Raw genomic sequence first — 15,754 nt, 5'->3', positions numbered from 1 at the left:
CAATCCTTGACGGCAGCGACGAAACCAACTTTGACAAAACAGCTCCAACTAGGAAGATCTTCAGCTCTGGTGTGGGGAAAAAGAGAGCAAGACTGAGTACTACCCACTGTACTCAGCAAGTCATACCGGAAGAGGAGGTATGATGCAGGATATAACCAAAGGAGGCTAGGGGTTCTTTTGCATAAAGATAGCATTTAAAAGCAGTAGTTGAAAGCAGTAAAACAGTTGTAGCAATTATCAATATTAACCAAACACTGTTCAACGCTACACCACGTTGCAACAGGCCCAACCAACCACCTGAACTACACCCGTTCATTAAGCTAAACTAGGGGTGAGACTAATCACGGTGAATCTGGTTGATCGCCCATAACCGCGGGCACGGCTATTCGAATAGTTTTACTCTGGCCAGAGGTGTACAACTGTACCCACAAGACACGATTCCACACATGTCGCCATGCCCCGAAGTATCACCATGATACTGCAAAGGGGGAAATCGTGACAAGACCCTCCACATAACCCTCCCCTAACCATCCACACCACGCTAAGGTTTCACCCCCACCCCTCAAAAGGCAGTAGGCGGTCCCCTCTTGCGCCGCAGTGAATCCGGCAGCTGGACAACCGGACACCCCGGCCGACCCAACTCCATCACGCCCACCCTCGCCACCGGTGCCTAGGAAAGGGTCGAGCTATACTTCAGATCAAGCAGTTACCCACTCCCGCTTGTGGTAAGCACGGTAAGTCTCCCAGGGTTTCCCGTGAACCGGTCCTTAATTGCCATGGGTGCGACCAGCAAAACCATGCACCCACAGCCCACCATTCAGTGTATTTTAATTAACCAACACCCTTGCGGTGGCACCAATCCAAAGCTATTGCCAATAATCAAAGTCTATGCTTTAATGTGATTCCCTTTTTGTGTACTAGTAGAACTAAGCATGGCTAAGCATTTCCTAAACCAACATCTAGTCATTTTAATACCCAAGTTGTCAATGGCATAAGGTAAACAATATATGGCTGAGTAGTAGGACCCATCCCACATGATATTGTAAAAGAATGCAACATTTAATAGAAATGCGGGATATTTGTAAATTGGGTACAATATGATCAAACGTATTGCATGACTTGCCTTGCTCTCGCACTGATGAGACCTCAGTAACGTCTTCGAGAAACCGCGGATCGACGAAACGGCCGAAATCTACGCGACAAACAAAGCACACAAGCAAAACATGCTATAAGACTACTGAAACAGGAAACAAAACTATTTTTAATGGATTCTTTGCATTTTTCTTGATTTACTGAGACTTGAATGGACTTAAACGGAGCTCGGATGAATTACTTATGAATTTTAGAAGATAAACTGTGTTTTTACTAATAAAGAAAAAGCCTTAATCACTTTATTGCGCAATAAAGCCCAGGGCTGACGTCAGCCAAAGGGGGGGCGCCGGCACGTGGGCCCCACGGGTCAGCGGCTCCAAAGGGAGGGAGGTGGCGCCTGGCAGGTGGGCCCCACCAGGCGGTGGCTCAAAGGGGAGGCAAGGGAGGCGCCGGCCGGGCTCGGCTCGGCCTCAAGGCCGACCGGCCGACCAAGGCGAGGCGGCGGCGAGGCACGGCCACCGACGGCGGTGACCGACGGTGCGGGAAGCGGCGGCGACGGCCGAAAGGCGGCGGCGCATGGCCGAAGGCGACGGCGGCGGCCGAAGACGACGGCTCACGCGCGGAGGGCGGCGGCAACACCCAAAGAAGGGGAGGAGAGGAGTTAGGGATGGAGAGGACGACCGCGACGACCCAAAATGGCCGGCCGGAGATGGAAACAATGGCGAGCTCACGAAGGAATCGGAGCTCCGGCGGTGATTCGCGGCAACGAAGCGGCGGCCGAGGTGCGGGCGGGCTCGGTGAGCGCGACGGCGGCGACTGCGCGGCGCGGCAGTGGCTATAGTGGCGGCGGCGCGCGACCGGAGATGGGCGGCGGCGGCGGAGCTCGGGTGTGACGGCGCGAGGGCGGTAGGGGATGTGGGAGAGGACGGTAAATGGGGGAAACGAGAGAGGGGACTCGGGGGAGCGATTTATAGGTGCGGGAGGGGGCGGACGTGGCCGGGGAGGTGGCCGAAACCGCCGGCGACGTGGGGTGGAGAGAGAGAGAGTGGGGTGGGATTCGAAATCGAATCCCGCCCTCTCGAATGCGCGTGCGGGGCAGGAGTGACAGGGCGTGGGCGGCGTCGTGGGGAGGACGCGGGAACGGCGTGGCGTGGGCGCGGGAGGAGTGGAGGAGGTGGGGCGGCAGCGGCGGTTGCCGGCGTGGGGCGGCAGCTGGAGGAAGGGGACGACCTGACAGGTGGGCCCCACCTGTCAGCGTCCCGAAGAGAGGGGGAAGGGGAAACGGGCCGGCCCAAGGAAGGAGGCCGAACACGGCTGGGCGAGCTGGATCGGGCCGACGGCCCAAGAAAGAAAAAGAGGAAAAGAAAAGGGAAAAAGGAAAAAAAAAGGAAAAAGGATTTTTCCTGGGATTAAAATATTGCGCTTGCTCATTTTTAATTGGTTAAAATTATTTCCAAGGCTCTGAAAATTCCACTAAAAATCTTGTTAATGCATTGGAGCATGGGGAACTCAAGAAAAATTCCACCATGCATTTCCGATTATTAATTGCATTTATTAATTAGAGAATTAGCTCTAGGTTAATTAAGATAATTTCTTCGGACGATTTATTTAGCCAATTTTTAAAGCAAGGAGAGGGGGAAACTTCAGGGCGTGACACGCGGCGACGACAATGGCGGCGGGCGGCAGCGGCTAGGTCAGGCGAGGCGAATCCGGTGCGGTGGCGAGCGGCGTCGACGAGCTCGGGCGCCGGCTGGTAGGGTTTTTTTTTTGGACTTTTATTTTTTTCGCGATTTTTTCTTTTTGTATGCGGTTGACTTAAGTGCCCGCATGCGGATTTTCGCATGCGTTCGGCCTAGCCGCATGCAAAGATCGCCATCTTTGCAGACGATTTGGCACATGCGGTTGGCGCTACCGCATGCGAAAATCGCTCCCGCCCGTATGCAAAAACCGATTTTGTAGTAGTGGCGGCGGCCGGCAGGAGAGGATCAGCGGTTCACGGCGGCCGGAGGGCGGGAGGGAGAGGAGCGGCCGTGCCCCCGTGCTGGCGAAGGGGGCGGCCGACGGGAGCACCGCGAGGGAGGAGGCGAGCTCGTCAAGGCGGCCGACAGGAGAGGAGCGACGGCGCGTGGGGACCAACGGGAGATGAGGCAGTGCGCGCCAGTCGACGGGAGGGAGGGAGAGGAGCGGTGGCGCACCGGCGGGAGAGGAGCAGTGGTTCGCCGGCCTCTCCACCCTGGTCAGTATCCCTGTCTCCTCCCTCCCCGCCCGTCACTTTGCAATCTAGTGGAAAGCTAGAGGAAATACAAAGAGTGGAGGAGTGGGTCCCACTATTTTTATTTTTTGTTTTGACTGACGGATGGGTCCCGCATATTTTATTTTATTTTATTAGTTTTTGTTTTGCTCACGTCAATGCAAGTAGGACGAAGACCTAGTCAAAAGAGTCACATAGGCGTCACGTCGACCAAACCAGGGTCAATACTGCCAAGCGACCTCGTTTGGACTAGTTTTGTAAGTTGGAGGACGGGTTGTAACCGGTTTTCCGGACCGAGAATGAAAATCAGACTGGGCAACAAATGCAAGTACCTAGAATGAACTTATTCCTCCTGCTGTTTTGTTCTGTTCCGCAGGCCTCGGCCTCAGCAAAGGCCGGTTATGTTCCTCCCTCTGTCTCACACGGCCCACCCTGGCTGCTGCGCGTCTCCGAGCGGCGCGATGGGCCGCACCACCCGTAGTCCTTCCCATCTGCTCGGTCGTCCCTGAGGCAGGGACTGCCCGCAGATCGCGTCTCGCTGTCTCCGCGCGGCTTTGGGCCGATCCACTACGCAGCCGTTGTTCAGTTGCTGCGTGCGTTTCTCTGCAACATGCCGGTTAGAAGAATCAAGAATATACGATACCAAAAGCATGAATGTATAGTAGGGAAGTTTCATCACTCATTTATATTGTTCCATTTATTTATTCCATTTGATTGGTGTCGTCGCGTCTTCTTTTCATCTACTTTTGTTTCATTCTATTGCATTTGGACTTTGTGTCACAAATTATATTATAAGTGAGGCACTAATAAAAAATGTGTTTTTCTTGGCACCTTCTTTCTTTTTTTTCCTCTAGTGGATAAAATTCGAAACACTTGTGAAAATATAACTGAACGCCCTTGTTTAATGATCACTAGTTGTCGTCTTAAAACAATTGCCTGTAAAAATATCCCCATTTTCACAAGCTATCTTCCTAGCCAACTACTTTTGAAAATATTTTGTCACCATCGGTTCTGCTACGCAATTGCGTGATAAATAAAACGCTTCACGGTATTAAAAAGGGTTAATTGGATCCATGTCACTGCAAATATGACATACTAAAAAAATACCACTACTATTCTTGAAATTTGTTGCGTGCCGCTAGAATTTTTAAAAAATTAGAACCATGTCACTCTGTAGATGGATGCCAAGCTGTCTCGCCAGTGACCTCGAGCCTCCGCCCCGATATCAAAGACGTCACCGCTCGTGGATGCTGCTATTGCTATTCATGCGGCCCAAAGCAGAGCCACCCCTTGAGGCCCATGCCGCAGATGCCATGGACACTAACTTCCTCCTTAGGGTTGCGGCAGCTTTGGCGGCGACGAGGAAGAGAAGTAGAGGAAGGACCAGAAACTCTTCATCCCCGGGCTCTCAGCCGTCACGGAAGATGGCGGAGGGTTGGCCACTGGCACAGCAGAGGGACCGTGGTGTGACGTCACAGACCTTTCTCCGCTCTAGCCCACCGCCGAGGAGTAGAGCGGGGGGGCACCGCTGCACGGTGGAAGCATGGCGACTAGGTAGAGGGCGGATGTTTTGGACGCCGAGAGGGAAGAAGAGGCTGGAGTGCTAGACTTGGACGAGAACACGAGCCTGCCCAGCTTCTCCCGTAGGCAGTAGGCACATATCCCTCCGCTAGCCATCGCCACCACCGCTTGTAGGGATGCTCGCTAGCTTCGCTGCAGTACTGAATCCATCCAGGCATGCTGCCACTACCGAGCCATCATCCTCATCCTCATCATCCACTCCTCTCTCCGCTTCAGTAACCTTCTCCCCCATCCTTTTCCTTCCTTCTTGGTCGGATTTACCAACAGCACAAGATCCTTCTTCTCTTCTTGATCCCCTATGCTGCACGACGAACGGACGAACAAACCAATCTATGCAAGACGAGAGAGAAAGGATGAAATTGAATCGGTGATATAGCAACAACTTGGCATCTATCTCTATGACAGAAATCATGACGGAGTGGCATGGTTCAAATTTTCAAAAATTTCAATGGCACGCACTATGTTTCACGAATAATACTGGCATTTTTTTTATATATGACATGTTTGCAATGGCATTAATCCAATTAATCCTATTAAAAACACGACATATAAAAACTGCCATCTCTCTCCACCTTATCCTTATCGCTTCACTCTCCCCACCGCTCATCCCTTCACTCCCCACCGTTCCCATCTTTCTTGGTCTCTCTTTGTCACACCCTAATTTTCGTTCGGGATCAAAAATTATTAAATAGCGCATATCTAGAAATTATGTAAAAGTTAATTTTATCAAGTAAATTAATGAGGGAATTAAAATTTCCTTTTAAAATCATGGCCGAAAATATTTTTGCAATATCCTTTGTGCCCTAAATATTCTCTGAAATTTCTCTTGAATTTTTGGAGCTCAAGAAGTAATTTTAAATAAAACAAAGTTCATTAAATCAATTAAATTAAATTGAAAACCAATTAAAGTTCTCCCAATAAAGGTGCAGTGTTAGGGGTACCCCAAGACGATGAAAAGATGGATGGAATATTTGAGAGTGATATCATATATGGATTATTAGAACTCTATAACCTTGAAAGTTATGTGGAAAATAGTGACCGGAAACAACACCCTAGTGGTGTGAACATGGATCAAGAATGGTTTTACTTAATTTAAGGCAACAGTTATAGCTTCCAGAAATCATTTCAATGCCTCTCGGAAGTTGACTAAGAAATCATTCCATACATGGGTCAGAAAGATACAAGGGTCAGGTCCGGAAAGGTTTAGCCAGCAGAGTGTACGACAGAGAATCCTTCTCGATAAATCATCCCAACTCAAGGTTTGAAAGTGGAGTTATTATGATCAAAGAGAAAGAGCAGAAACTCTTGATAGCGCCAAAGTCAGTTTCCAACAGTCATACAGATTGCAGTATTTGTTGGAAAGCAACTTTAGAGCTTATAGTCTATCAACCCAGAGGAGTCAATAAAGGATAAGCAAAGAAGTGAAATGTTATATCGAGGAAATAATCTTTTGAGCTTGATCTATTAAGTGATCAGTGCTTATTTCAAGATATCAACTAAGCAGCCCGTTCAACCAGTTGACACCGAAGTCAGGGCAGAACAGAACAGTCATGCAGATGGAAAGGTCAATCAAGAGTCTGTATGTTCGGAAACTGAATGAGAGTCACTTTTGTGGAACTTCCTGTCAACAACTGATCAGTGTTATGTTCCAAGCCCTCTTGGAATGAAAGTGCACCGGCATCACCTTATTTGAACTGATTGATGAAGCGATGAGTTCTCCAAGTCAGGGTTCCAGGAAAATAACCGAAGTTTGGTTATTTTCAAGGATAGCAGTTTAATTGATCACGGTCAGGCAAATGCTCAACCACTTGTTTTAAGGGTAAGTCTCGAAGATGATTTTTGTCATGCCCCGTAACCGTTTCAATTGGATGTTCAGATAAGCAGGGAAAGAACAGTTATAGCTCAAAGAAGCCTATTGCCAAGTTAACAGATTTAAATCTAACGTGTACACCCGGGCTGCCGTGTCAACAGTTCAGCCTACAGAAGAACAGGGAGAAATCGTAATCCAGGTGAAATGCCGATCAAGCAACTTCTTCAAATACTTGTTTCCGGGTCAAGAGTAGTTCAAAGCAAAGTAAGCATATGAGGATTCACGAAAGTCAGTGCAAAAGATGCACCAATTCCTTGTCAGCAAAGTGAGTTATCAGTTTATCAAGTATGTCAGCACTAACAGTTCAGTCCAAGATCGAAATTAAATGGCACAAGAAACTGCATTATGCCGCTCTCATGTAAATAGTATTAATAGTTAGCGTAAATAATATGACAATATAAATTATTCCTTCGTACGTTACCATGGCATAAGTGAATTAGATGTATAATAAAAGAAAGAAAAAAACAAAACCTATATTATGTTTGCGAATGATGGTTGTAGACGAGTTTACATATAATAGTGACAAAGTGATTTTTGTTTGCATGTGATAGACATTAACATTCAGTATATTAAAGTCTATGTTCTATTTCACGTTATAAATTAATATTTTCTTCTTGCATAATTATAACATATTCTTCTTATTGTGTATATGATGAGAACTGGCTTCTTTTAATATACTTTTTACAAATAACTAGTTGGGTGGCCCTCGCAATTGCGCGGTTAGCATCCATATAAAATTATATATATTTTAATATGTTTTACTTAAAATTTATTAAATGGTTATCTTGTTGTCTCAAGACATTGTAAAACCAAACCTTATCATCCTCATGTTTTTAATTTTATTGTTTTTAAAAGTCACACTAGTTGCTACCCCTTACTTCTGTCATATCCTTCTTTGTTTGCTTGCTCGATCTACCACTGTTTCTATTCATTCTCCTTGCAACCTTTAAAAGTTGGATCTTATAGTTTTTAAAGTTTATTGTCCTGTTGGATTTCATTTTTATAATTTCTAGAAGCCTCGTCAAACACTACCATTATACTCCTCTACGGCCGTCCACTGCATCTTCTCCATTTTTACTTTCTAGAAGTTCCGCCAAAACGCCCGGGACTTTGTCACTATACTCCTCCACGGCTCGCCTGCTGCCGCTCTTCTTTATTGTCATTGAGATTTTAAATTCAAACATAATTATTATTGGTTTTTTTTTACTTTTTAGAAGCCCGAACCTTTAAAAAGGGATCTTATAGTTTTTAGAGTTTATTGTCTCGTTGGGTTATGAACAGTGTATTTAACGGCGCGGGATGGACAGAACCCTAACGGCGATGTTATTTTTAGACAAAATCATTTGTACGATGGTATTTCTTGGAATTCACGCTTATCGATAGTATTTCTTAGATTTGGACACTTGTCAATGGTATTTATTGGATTATCTCTAATTTAAATTAGCAGCTTGATTTATATGTTATAATTTTTTTTAGGTTTTCCGTTTTTTACATAATCAATATAGAAAGGGCGGACACCGGGTGTGGAACAGGAGGGAGCTAGGGAGTACGTATGTACGTTTGTACGTATGTGTATAGGACGGTGATTTAGTGATTTAGTGAGAGATCATATAGCATGAAAATAGAAACTAATATAGCATGGAAATAAGAGAGATCATATAGCATGGAAATAGGTGAGAATTAAAGGGATAGAGGGGAGGGAGGGCGTGTATCTCTGATCTCCCGTACGCACGGACCAAGCGGGATGTGGATTTTTTTTTACCAAAAAATAGAACTAATTCCATGTATTATTGGGTCCACCAAATAAGTGTAAATCTAATAACTAAAAATCTGAAATAGTGGGTCCACCGGTTTATTAGATTACCACGTGGCGGCTTAATTAGGAGCGTTTGTAGGAGTCCAATGTGGCGGCATGAGAACGTTTGTAGGAAGTTTAATGGACTTTTAATATATAATAATAATAGATAGATAGATAAATAAATTGCCTACGTATCTATCCAGGCTTCCTTCCTAGTTTTGTTAATTGGAGGGAAGAAATTTGCCAATCGACTAGGTTGTGTAGATACGTGTAGAAAAATGGGGTTTTGATATTTGCATGTCGCGCTTTGTTTATTAATTTCGGGTCATGGGTATTCCTGCTCTGATACGTGCATTCAACGCATTGACAAGTCCTTCTATGAAAAGCTTAAAAAACATGAAATTGAGTTGACTACGAGGCATTGACAAATATATCGTACAAGAAGAATCACGTTTTTCCCCGTTTGCATGTGGCATTTTATTTATAAAGCAATTACCCTCCCTTTTTCAAGAGAGGTACCTATGCTGAGGAACATATGTATAGAGGAGGTACTATAATTTAATTTATGAGTGAAGTGCACGAGCGGTCCCTAAACTTGTGCGGGTGTGTCATCTAGGTACCTAAACTCTCAAAATGCATTTTCGGATCCTTGAACTTGTTTTGGGGTGTCATATAGGTCCAAACAGGTCCAAACGAGCTCCAACCCCTTCCATGCGCTCGTGTGGCATGCCGCGATAGTTCATACGTGTTAGTTGGACCCACGTGTCAGCCACATAGAAGAAAATATAATTAGAAAAATATATTTTCTCCTCTCTTCCTTAAAATTTTTATCTTTTTTTCTGTCTACCTAAGAGGAGAAAATATGGTTTTTAATTTTATTTTTTATATATGCTTGACATGTGGATTCTACTGACACGTAGGCGTCACCGTGGCATTGCCACGTCAGCGCATCGAGTGGGTTAGAACCTGTTTGGACCTATATAACACACATGCAAGTTCAGGGACCTAAAAATACATTTTAGGAGTTCAAGGACCTAGATGACACACCGGCACAAGTTTAGGAACCGCCCATGTACTTCACTCTTAATTTTATTAACTGAATACTAGAATAAACTCTACCATTACTTGATTGTAAACCTGGGCTTTTAACCACACCGTTCCCGTCGGTGTGGTAACAATTAACACTATAAATCGTGAGGTGGCAACGATTTAGTTATAGGCTATCCCTGTGTCATGGGATCATAGCAAGTTAGCATTGCAAAACGGTTTCGCTAAAATACTGTCGCCACATTTTTGGCTGGCTTACAATCGATTTCTAGATTATTTGATCTCCTCTAAGATTCGTGCTGTGGCAAATTACAGGATATAAACCAAACAATGATGCAACACATTAGCAGCTATAAAAATATGATGATAAATTTTTAGGTAAAAATACGTCAAATGTAATTAAAGTATAAATATGTAATTAGTATGTATTAGTAGTACAAATTTACACAGTAGTTAAACCCCACTTACGCACTACCTGCATATATAATTAGTATGTAATTTTGAGACTTCTAAATGTAATTTTAGGACTTATATATATGTAATTTTGAGACTTACATTGTAAATACACTAAAATTATATATGTAATTTAAAGACTTGCAATGTAAATACATGGCGACTATTTTTTGGTGAAAAATATGGCACCATAAATATAGCTACTCCCATATTTAATATTTAAGATAAGATTCGGTTAAACATTTAAAATTTAATCACCAATGGAAATGAATTTATGGATTGGCTTGGTATCGAGGAACCAATTAAGGTCTTATTATGTTTGGAGGGGATTGAACAGAATTGGAGGGGATTACGGGAGAATAATTTCACATCACAATAGCCGTGGAATAAATCTCCTCCAGTCCCTCTTTCATGGGGATTAATTAAGCGAGCACGGCCTAAAGTGGAATTGCTGGAACCAGCGTAACCCATCTTGAAGCAGCCCAGCCGCTACCGTGAGGGTGCCTTTGATATTCAAAAACATTTTCTAAATCTAATAAGTTTATTATATTATAAGTAGTACTCGATCGATACCTCCATTCTCAAATATAGATATTTTTGAATGTATAAAGGTACAATAAAAAATACTTATATGTGAGAGCGGAGTTAGTAACTTTTTGATGGTAAATCTCTATGTGTACTACTATTTCTTGACATAAGCATTTAAAGTTTTTTATAGTAAAAGTTTAGAAGTTTCATAAAATTTTATGCTAAATTTTGAATATTCATGGCAGATGTAAGTACCACTTGCACTTCAATAAAAAAACTGCAATAAACTCGACCATGCCCGGGTTAACCGGCGTGGACCGGAATTTGTTGCAATGATTGTCCCAAGCACCAAAGTATATTCTTTAATCTTTGTCCCCCTTTCAGGCTTGAAATACTCTAATCCAGGCCCTAATAATAAAGAAAAGGTTGAATCTCATCCCAGACATTCCTTAATCACTTATTAACAATGAGATTCAACCTTTACCATTAGTTCACTTTTACATGAATTGTAAATGCGACCCACCCTAAACAGCCATGTTACTAAGCACTAATTGAACCCCACCTTTATGTGCCAATCTCAACTATCGAACAAAAGCATTATATTACGTGTGAGGCTGACATGTTAGGCCGGCCCAAGAGTAATATAACCTAGGATACTAAGGGCAGTCCAAACCCATAGTATACATAAGCAGTGTCTATGGTGCCATGTCAATAAGACATCACAATAGAAACTACACTCTACAACCCATGGTTTCTTAAAATGGGCCATTAATAAATACATCATCTCTCTTCTCTACCAATCATATTTATTCTTCATCTATTATGGAGACACCATTCCCTCCCAATGTAAAACTTGATAGTGTCTAGTGCATAGGTTTTCGTGTTGAAACTATATCTTGCATGAGACCCACAGTTTTTTCCTCTCTTCACTCTCTCTTAATTAATAATATAGTACCACATAAGTTAAAAGTCCTACATGACAATGTAGTTAATATCATAGACACTATCCTAGTTGAAGGGTTGGGACTGCCCTAATCACAGATCCTTACCTAGGCAAGCTTAATTGTTTGACACACTAATGATTGCTGGATAAAAGTCTAGTGGAACACCACCCTATGGTTGATATAATTCATCTCGGAAATCACCAATTCAATGTAGTGTTCCTATGATTAAAATTATGTGGCTAGTCACACTAGTGGACAGTAATGTGAAGACCAGGATTAAATAGAAATTTAGTGGAAGGAGTAGTAGATTAGGTGGTGGTTTGGAGGTTGAACCCCACCTTCCCACAACCAGTACTTTGTGCCAGATAAGTTAAAACTAAAATACAAATAATTAAGTGTGAACACATTTTCTTCTTTCTACTTGGTGGCAAAATGTGCCATCGACAATGTTAGTACCCATTAATGGTTTAAAACAAAAATGAACATGGATAATTAATATCTCAAGCATGATATATTAATTATGGCTAGCTACTTGTAATTAATTCGGGGATTGACAATAACAACATGTTTTCACCAAAAATATAAATACACTTAAAGTTAAACTTTAAGTTGCTTGACATCGGCAAAAGATTAACATTCACATCGTTTATGCTTCACCTTATAAGTTGTAGCTAAAATTTAAATTTTAAAAATTAATTTTACAATCGATATATTTTAGGATTTTTTTATTGAAGTTTATTTCTCAGTACGTGCTTTTAAATTACTAAGAACACAAAAACGAAAGATTTATTCACAGACTCATAACCCGCTACTGTTTATAATCAGTATAAGCGAATCGATGATTGTGTAAACGAGGAAGCATGAACTTACAAAGCGCAAATCAAACGCCCATAGTAACATAATTTCAGTTCCACCAGCAAATTAATTTAAGGACATGTTTCTTAGCTGCCATCGGTTGGCTGGTCATGGACACCGAATTAACCATACAACTTCTCTCTTCTCTTCTCTCTCTCTCTGAGACGGCTCGCAAATTATGGTAGCGGCATTACGTCCACGCCACGAACTGGTCCTTAACCCGCGCCGACCTCCACGATCATGTGGCTGTCAACTGCAAAAGCCAAAGGTGACAGGACACGATGATTGATTAAGATAATCACCTCTACACAGATAGAGAGAGAGAGAGAACCACGAAATGCTTAATTAAAACACTGGTGTGTTAGGTGACTATGCACGTACACGTACCCTGTTAATTATCGAGTACTTTATTAAAGGTTGGGCTAGGCTCGAAGTTGATACTATCATCTCTGCAAAACAACTTTGAGGTTACTTTTGATTCATCTTTTGGGATTAGCAGAGAAGTCTAAATATTACTTTAGTAGCAGAGGAGAGGAGTACGTACAGTGTACGTATACCAGTGCTAGTTAATCATATGGGGTGGTGGTTAACTAGTTACTTTATACCCTCCAGGTAGTATTCTAAAAACCACTGGGAGCATGCTGGTGTGACTTGGGTTAATGGGCATATTATATATCAACTAATAATGGATGGATAGTGGTGTGATTAATCTGCACTGCTCTTTCAAGTTTCAACTCTTTTATTATACATGGTGTTGTGTGCCATTTTTTCATTTATTAATCTCAAAAAATATTGGCATTAATTTAAATTACTGTATGGTGAAACACTTCGTTTTATTACAGATATTGAGAGGGGTGTTTATCACCAATAAACATTTATAACAGTAATATTTTTTAATTAAAGAACTACTTAATACTATGCATATAGGTACAAGAATTGTGCTTTCTAGCCAGCAAAAGTTTCATCTAAAATGCCAACTTAGCAACAAGGTAATTTTTTGTTGGCCTTCTCTCGATTGTGCTTGCTGGCCTTCTCTCGATTACGTGTGTTGGTGTTGTTAGTGTGTGGGCCGTGGTTATTTTTTCTTCATTTTCTTGGCTATGACCTCTCAGGATTGTAATCTTGTAATATTTTTCTACTCTATCAATATGAACTTCGTACTGTCTGAGTCCTTTAAAAAAATGATCTCCGGTTATATTTTTTAAAAGTTTTCCTACTTTACTCTAGTGATTTGGCTATAAGCGATTTGTTTTCTTCCACTTCAACAAATATTTGGTGATAATCATCAAAACCTCAAAGAGTTAGTTTATAACGAGTTAACGACACTGTTAACGCGCGTTCTTGGCGCAAATGATTATATTTTCCGGTTAATAAAGAAAACTGAATTACTATATTAATTAAGACGCAACTATTTTTCCTGCCACCGGCATCGATGCAATTTACTCTTTTATTTAAATTGATATTTACTACTCCATCAGTCTCAATATATAACAAATTTTGGTTATGTATTTAGACATACTCTTATTCAGATATACAGTAACAAATTTCTATTTTAGAACATAGGTAATAGTATAAAGCATTTTCTGGTAATAAGTATAAGTCTCATTTGAGTTTTGTACTAGGGCTCATATTCCGAGTTATGGCGTCTAACCCCATGGCCTACCTCACCCCCACCGCTGATCCCGCACACTTCCAGCCTACATCTCTAGAAATTTAAGTCGCCATCACTAGTGAGTCCCTCCCCTCCTCCTTGAATTGGGTGTTAGGCTGAATGCGATTGAAATTATTTAAATATTCATTTTAAAACATAGTACAAATGCTAACAATGCAATCACAACACGTGAATATTCAGCCCTACAAATGCAGAAACTCACACCCTTCCCCCTATGTGAACCTTCAAAAAAAATTAGGTTGATATATTTAATTTGAGATTGACAAATCACCACGGACGTCTCATTAGCCATAAATGCGAGCACATGTGTTATGTTTAGGATTTAAAACCGGGTGAGCAAGTTCCATCACCAAAAACCAGAAAAACCCAGTTGAGTTTTGCTTACTTCGTGAAATTGCTAAAAGTTTCAGTCACCTGGAACTTAGCAATAGCCAAATCACAAATATATTTATTGATTTATGGCATTTGACATCGCCGACATTAATTTATTTGGAGGCCATATCCCAAACTACAATCGGATAAAATGAAACTAGCGATTAATCAAACATCAGAAGTACTGATCGATTTGAAACGTTTTCTCGTCTTTTTTTTTCTTTGCCTCGATATATTTTTTAGCTATTATACAAGTTATTATTGAATAGATAAAACCTTTCGGGATCAGGTATCCCACTTATCCTGACCATTTTTAAGTCCTATTGAAAAATGATGATTCCTTTAATGATATATATTCGTGTGAATTGAACATTTTTTTGGTGAACAAATTAACATATAAAATGAACTTAATGAACGCTTGACTTCTCTGAGTTCATAGGATCGTACTACCTCCGTCCCAAAAAAAATTACATTTCTATCTCTAAGACTTTGTCCCATAAAAATTATATTTCTAGCCATGTGGGGCCCAGCAAATTGATTCATCTAGATAAGTTTCCTTAAGTTCTCTCAGCTTGTAATTTAAGTATGCTAATTATATGGGTTAATTCTCTCAAATTTCCTTTTAATCATTTGTATATATGGAATGTGTGTATGCAATGGGTTCATTAAATAATGTCATTGTGGTTATTTTCTAATCCTACTGTTTTGTCCTAAATTAGTTAGAAATATAATTTTTATGGGTCAGAGGGAGTAGCTCCGTAATGAACTCTTCCCCCAGAGAGGACTCGCGTTCTCCTCTCACCCTTTTCTCTTTTTTTAGTGGCCTCTCAGCCTTTGTCTTCCTCTATCCAAAATAATTTTCATCCGTTGAAAGTAACCTCCAACCTGAGTTAAACTGTAGAATGACACATGCCTCAGTGGATCGTTATCGGATCCAAACTATATGTCTTTCAAAGCCCGTAGCAATCTCTGTATTTGTTCTGTAAACGGGTTTTAATTTGGCTATTGAATGTTGGCATTTGGACATTTAATTATCTCTTGATATGTGTTAAAGGGCACACTGATTTGTATGTTAGCAGTGATCTATGTACATCTTACATAGGAGTATAATCATTATACTATACTCTTTTCAAAACAGGAAGATGTACGGTACAGCTACCCTGAACTATTTTTTTTAAATGCCTCATCATGGAGTTCTTCAGTTTTATAATACAACTTCCATATGATATCTTCATAGCTTTCTATTACCTGCACTTTTGATCTACGATGCTACCACAGATGAAACATGATA

This window comes from Oryza sativa, chromosome 11 (genome assembly GCF_034140825.1).
Source record: "Oryza sativa Japonica Group chromosome 11, ASM3414082v1".
NCBI classification, from domain to species: Eukaryota; Viridiplantae; Streptophyta; class Magnoliopsida; order Poales; family Poaceae; genus Oryza; species Oryza sativa.
The sequence above is the reverse complement of the archived record's forward strand: the minus strand, read 5'-3'. Positions refer to the sequence as shown.